Here is a 7,224-nt window from a genome sequence, read left to right as displayed (position 1 = left end):
AGACTCACTAGTAATGGGGTTTTCAATACTGAATTTCGACATTATGTCAATTATTTCTTGGACTTTGCTTACACAAATGCAACAAACATCCAACATAGTATTGTAGAAGGGGTGGAGGTTTTTGAAATTAGATGCCTGTGTAAGAAATGCAAAAATCGTTATTACAAGACAAAAAATTTAGTTGAATTGCATCTATGCCAGAATGGGTTCATGGAAGATTATATGTTTTGGTATGCACATGGGGAATTATATCCAACACAAGAAATTGGTCAATGTTCAATCTCTGAAACGGCTCAAGACAATGATGAAGGTGTGGGTGATTATCGTAGATACGAGCAGATGATTATCGAAAGCATGCATCAACCTGAGGCTCCTTACTATCAACAGGCTCCTTATTGTCAACAAGCAAAACAAAACCCAAATCAATCAGCCTAAACTTTCTATAAAATGTTGAACCAAGTTAGTGAGCCTTTATGGGACGGGTCCAAAAAAGCTTCCACACTCTCCACGGCCACCAGATTGTTGAACTGGAAATCAGAGTGCAATGTATCAGACTCTTCATTTGATAGATTAATTCCTATAATCAAAGACAGTCTACCTATAGGTGAGAAGCTTCCTAACAATTTTTACGAGACTAAGAAAATGTTGAAGCCATTACAACTTCCTTCACAACGAATTCATGTGTGTATAAACCATTACATGTTATTCTATGGATAGCATGCTAATCTGGATCGTTGTATAGTATATAATGAAAGTAGATACATGGAAAAGGGCAACAAGGTTCCTAATTTGGTCATGACTTACATGCCTATTGGACCTAGACTTCAAAGGTTGTTCTATTCAAAGAAGACGTCTCAACATTTGACTTGGCACTCAGATCATCCGATAGATCATGAAAAGATGATACATCCTAGTGAAGGTCGAGCTTGGAGTCATTTTGATGAAGTTTTTCCTGATTTTGCACAAGAGACACGTAATATCCGACTTGGGTTGTGTACCGATGGGTTTAGTCCAAATAATTCAAATGGGAGTTCGTATTCATGTTGGCCAGTGTTTATCACAGTATACAACCTACCTCCTTGGTTGGCCTTAAAACATCAATACATATTGCTTCCTTTGATCATTCCTGGGCCGAAGAATCCTAGACAAAATTTGGATGTTTTCCTACAACCTTTAGTGCATGAGTTAAAGATGTTGTTCATAGATGGCATTGAAACTTATGATGCCCATCGAAGGGAAAATTTCCAGATGAGAGCTGTATTAATGTGGACGGTTAGTGATTTCCCTGCTTATGCAATGTTGTCCGGATGGAGCACACATGGTAAGTTAGCTTGCCCATATTGTTTGGATCAATCAGAATCATTATGGCTTCAAAAGGGAAATAAACATTGTTGGTTTGACTGCCATAGAAAATATTTACGCAAAGGCCACACTTTCAAAAAAGATAAGATTAATTTTAAGAAAAACAAGACATCGAAGAGCGAAGTAGATATTCCGTACCCAACCAGAGATGAAATTTGGCAGACAGTCAAACATTTTAACATTGTTTATGAAGGGACTCCGTATGGTCCAAATTATAAAAAGTCGGATGGTTTTGGAGTGACACATAATTGGGTAAAGAGGAGCATTTTTTGGGAGCTTCCCTATTGGTGTCATTTATTGATCCGACATAACCTTGATCTGACGCATATCGAGAAGAATGTGTTTGAAAATATGTTTCATACAAGTATGGACACCCCCAAATCTAAAGATAAATTGAGCGCAAGACAAGATCTTGAGATGCTATGTGACCGGCCTCTTCTAAACCCCGTCCAGGACAAAAAAGGGAAGGCTTGGATCAAGAAAGGAGACTACACTTTAGAGAGGGTCGATGTTAAAAAATTTTGTGCTTGGCTGAAAAAGTTGAAATTTCTAGACGGATATGCATCGAATATAGGGAATTGTGTGAACGTAAAAAATGGCAGTTTTTACGGTTTCAAGAGCCATGACTGTCACGTCTTTATGTAACGGTTGCTTCCACTTGCTATTAGAGGGTTTGTTCCAGATATGGTATATGAGGCCATAACAGAGTTATGCATGTTTTTTCGAGTATTATGCTAAAAAACATTGCATATGGAGGACTTGTACAACAGGAAACGCAGTATCGCTTAAACCATCTGCAAGTTGGAGAAAATATTCCCTCTTGGTTTCTTTGATTCCATGGAACACCTAATCATACATTTAGCTGATGAAGCAATTCTTGGTGGTCCGGTGCAATACAGATGGATGTATCAATACGAGAGGTAATCATTTTGTTTGTAATATTAAGTATTAAACTTTTACATATTCTTTTTAGTATTCATAACACGTTCTTGATAATTTCTAAGTATAGAAAGTTGGGCATAATAAAAAGAAGAATTAGGAACAAAGCAAGGGTTGAAGGTTCAATCGTCAATGAACATCTAGTGAATGAAATCGCTACCTATTGTTCTTTATATTTTTCCCCACGGTCGAGACACACCATATTCAAGAGCCACGAAATTTCGCACCACAACACGACAACTCTTCAAGTGGAGATATATTAAGCGTATTTGTCTTTCCATCAAGAAGATTACATGAAAAGGGTGGAAAGAAAAGACCCTAGAAACATGAAGAACTTCACAAAGCACACACTTACATCCTACTAAACTGTGCAGAAGTTGCCCCTTTCATCCCAGAATTTGATCGAGCGCCCCAAGCATCATATCAAAATGAACCAATTTTAGTACTTAGAGCTAAATACTTTGCAGAATGGTTTAAATACAAAGTAAGTAAAACCAATTCAATTAAACTTGTTAATTTTTGTGTTTTTTTCAACAAACATTTTGCATATATGCTCTTTAATGTAGGTAACGAGGGACTCAACTAATGGAAGTGCTAAACATTTAGAACCTTTAGCAAATGGGCCCTCGAACGATGCTCGGTCTTACAACGGCTACTTTGTAAATGGTTATAAGTTCCACACACAAGAATATGGTAAAGGACGTGTAACGAATAACTATGGACTATGCGTGAGGGGTGAGATATATAATGGCGAAGAGTCAGACTACTACGGCTTATTGGATGAGATCCTAGAAATTGACTATTATGGCATTGGGCGCTCGACTGTTGTGCTATTCAAATGCACTTGGTTTGATAATATTCGCGGTGTAGTAGTTAACAAGAATAAATTGGTTGATGTTAAACCTACGTCTCGTATTCAAACTAATGACCCTTTTTATTTGGAATCATAAGCGGAACAAGTATTTTATACACCATATCCTGCGGTGACAAATGAATTAAAAGATCTTTGGGCGGTTGTCAAGACAAAACCAAGAGGGGTATATGAAGTCACCGAAGCTGAAACGGAAGTTGCGCTTGATGGAAGCACTGAAGCAAATGGAGTCTTTCATCTTGAAGAACGGTTTCAGTTACCGAATGAAGTAAATGTTAGTGAACGTTTGAGCCTAGCCTCAAATAGAACTAACTTTGAGCAAATATCTCCCGATAAGAGTGAGGGTTCTGAAGCGGAAAACCAAGAAGATGATTCAGATGAAGATGATAGAGACGAACCAGTTTATTTTGACTACTATGATCCAGATGAGGACAAATTTTAGGAAGTTTGTTTTATGTTATATGGTATATACACTTTAATATATTTGTTATCCCATTTTACTTTTAAGTTATAATATGGTATGTAGACGCTAGTCTATTTGTTATTTTTCATTATCATCTAACATATTTGACTATTTTTGTTCTATAAACCCAGCATGTCGGATAAAGGCCTAGCACGTAACCTTTTTCTGGTTCGTCCTTCGTCGGGTGGTAGGCCATCGTCTTTGCCTGACCGTAGTGGCCTTCAACGCATCCCTCTTACAGGTGGTTCTATACCATGAGCCAGGTCATCACCTTTGCCTGATCCTAGTGGCCTTCCACGCATCCCTCTTACAGGTGGTTCTGTACCAGGAGGCAGGTCGTCACCTTTGCCTGATCCTAGTGGCCTTCCACGCATCCATCTCACAGTTGGTTCTGTACCAGGAGCCAAGTCATCACCTTTGCCTGATCCTAGTGGCCTTCCACGCATCCCTCTTACAGGTGGTTTTGTACCAGGATCTGGGTCATCACCTTTGCTTGATCCTAGTGGCCTTCCACGCGGTGGTTTTGTATCGGGAGCCAGGTCATCGCCCGACCCTAATGGCCTTCCACGCATCCCTTTGTCAGGTGGCCTTTCACGCACTTCAGTTAGGACGGCAAGGTCAGGATTCTCAGGGAGTAGTAGCATGGGTGACATAAATACCCACATGGGCTTGACTGATGCTATAGCAGATACAGGGGTGGTACAGAATGTTAGGAATGGTATTGCATATGGTTATGAGATGACAGGCAACAATGAAGACCTTGCTAGTGATTTTTCTATAATGGGCCTGAGCATGAAAATGAGCCTGAGCATGGACATGAGTCTGTGCATGAGCCTGAATCACCAATGGTTCAGACGCCCCATTATTCGGGTACACATGGTGGATCAAATGATGTAGATTCGAATGGCTCTCATAGGCCATTTATCATACGAAAGGGATACAAGTACGTCTTTTTTTAATTATTATAAATTTACTATTTTTGATGTTATAATTATCCTTATATGGTTATTTCAATATTGTAGGTTTGGGAGACAAAGTATTCATCGGGCGATCGTAAAGATATTTTGGCAGTCTATAAATGAACCTTGGATTACTTATAAAAAAATTCCAAAGGAAGTTGTCACTCAAATGTTTGAGCGTTTTAGGGTAATATATTAATTATTTATTTTTATTATCTATTTCTCATTCACTGTTATTTTGCATTTTAAACTTTTACTTTTTATTTTTTACAGACTCAATACCGATGGGATCCAAATGAAGAAGGGTTAATTCGTGAAGGTTTTGAGAATACACTGAAAGATTGCTACAGGGGTGGAATGAGGGATGCTAGGGAAGCATCGGTAAATTCTGCAAGAAAAACTGGCCACGTTATCGCAGTGATTAATGATAACTTTGAGATTCTTGCAAATTACAATCCTGCTGAAATACATATAGATGTTTGGCGACATTTGTGCAGGGCAAGGAATCTAATACATTAGTGCTTATTTTGTATTATATATATATATATATATATATATATATATATTACAGAAATGGGACACGGATGAGTGGAAAAAGTTGTCCAAAAGCGGAAAAACAACCGTAACACTGATTCTGGGGGGGGGGGGGGGGGGGAGCCAGACATACGGGTGGTAGCATTGGATTTGAGGAGCACCGTCTTAAATTGGTAAGTAATCCTAATTAAAGATTTTAGTGATACATTGTTCTTTCAACACTAATTATATCAATTATATTGTGTCGTTTATTGATCTTTATTATAAGACACATCTTACCACCGAATCAAAGAAAATATATTTTGGGGGAGATAAAGAGGCGCAAGTGGATTTTGTGAATGAGACATCTAGAGTGGCGATCGTAAGTTGTCTTTATCTTTTTATATATTTACTAATATTAGTTTTTACTTTTTAGTACAATAACAAAAACTTTCTTTTGGTATGTTGTAGGAATCATATAACACAACCCTATCTCAAAAATAGGGTGATGATCCGACTCAACATAATGTGAATGATCCTGAATTGTGGACCCAAACACAACTGCTTAGGAAAGGCGGGAAACAATAAGGTCCTATCTATGGGGCAGGATACTCGGATCTTCACTTTTTGATGACGGATGCATATTCTTATGAGTCAATTTCAGCTTCTGCTGACTTTGCAAAGTCACAATAGGAGGTACTGTTATTTACATAATATATTATAGAGAAAAAAAATCAAGTAAAGAGGTACTTAATATGGCTGAAAAATATATGTTCATATTGGTAAGGTACATTGTTGTTACGGGTGAAAATTGAAATATGTTGTCATTATTAATATTAGGTAAAGTGCATTGTTATTATGGTTGAAAATGATACTTTGTTGCTATTATTAAATTAGGAAAAACATAATGCTATAATGGGTGAAAATTATAGTATGTTGCTATTATTGATATTTGGTAAAGTAAATTGTTGTTATTGATAATAATTTAAATATATTGATATTATGGATTGGAAATGTAAAGTACAATGGTATAATGGATAAAAATATAGTATGTTATTATTATGCATACAAAAAGTTATTATTATGGATGTTAAAAACAATGTACATTTTTATTAGCAATAGTGTGTTTTTATATTGAATTAAAAGTAAAGTACATTGCTATCATGGTTTAAAGTTGAATTACATTTACTAACTGCATGTGCTTGTCTTGATATATTTAGGTAAATGAGTTGCGACAAAAAATGTCAAACATGGAACAAGCCATAGAAGAAAAGCAAAGTGAAATGAATTTGCAAATGCAACAAATGCAAAATGAAATGGAATTGCAAGTGCAAAGACAATTGGCGGCCTTTATGAAACAAATTAATCCGTCCGGTAATCCACCAAGTAGTTCTTAGTTTTTGTTTTAGAACACTAAATTAATGTTATGTTATTGATTAGTTCTTAGTTTTTGTAACGGTATTGTAATGGTATTTTGAGTATTTGAATGTATAAATGGCATGTTAGTGACTATTTTAATGGTAATGAGTGTAATGGTATTAGACTATTATTTTAATTATTTATTTGATTTTTTTAGCAGAAAATTTGGATATTTTTTAAATTATAATCCTGTAGGAATTATAAATTTAATATAGCAATAAAAACTGGTAAAAAATTCATAGAAAATCTGTACAAAATAAATATTCAGTAGGTATTCGGTAGGAAATAAAATCCAATAAAATCTGTAGGTATTCCGTAGGAAAAAATGTTGGTAGGTAATCTGTAGGTAAAGTAGTTGGTAGGTATTCTGTAGGAAAATCAATTGGTAGGTATTCTATAGGAAAATCTGTTTGTAGGTAATCTGTAGGTAAAGTAGTTGGTAGGTATTCTGTAGGAAAATCAGTTTGTAGGTAATCTGTAGGTAAAGTAGTTGGTAGGTATTCTATAGGAAAATCATTTCGTAGGTATTCCGTAGGAAAATAATCTGTATGTATTTTGTAGGAGTTCCGTAGCTAAATAACCTGTAGGTAATCTGTAAGTAGTCTGTAGTTAACGTGTTCCGTAGGTATTCCGTAGTTAAATTGTAACAGAATATTCCATAGGAAATGCGTAGGAACGTTTGTAGCTAATTTGTAGGA

This window comes from Lactuca sativa, chromosome 6 (genome assembly GCF_002870075.4).
Source record: "Lactuca sativa cultivar Salinas chromosome 6, Lsat_Salinas_v11, whole genome shotgun sequence".
NCBI lineage: Eukaryota > Viridiplantae > Streptophyta > Magnoliopsida > Asterales > Asteraceae > Lactuca > Lactuca sativa.
Note: the sequence above shows the minus strand (reverse complement) of the source record.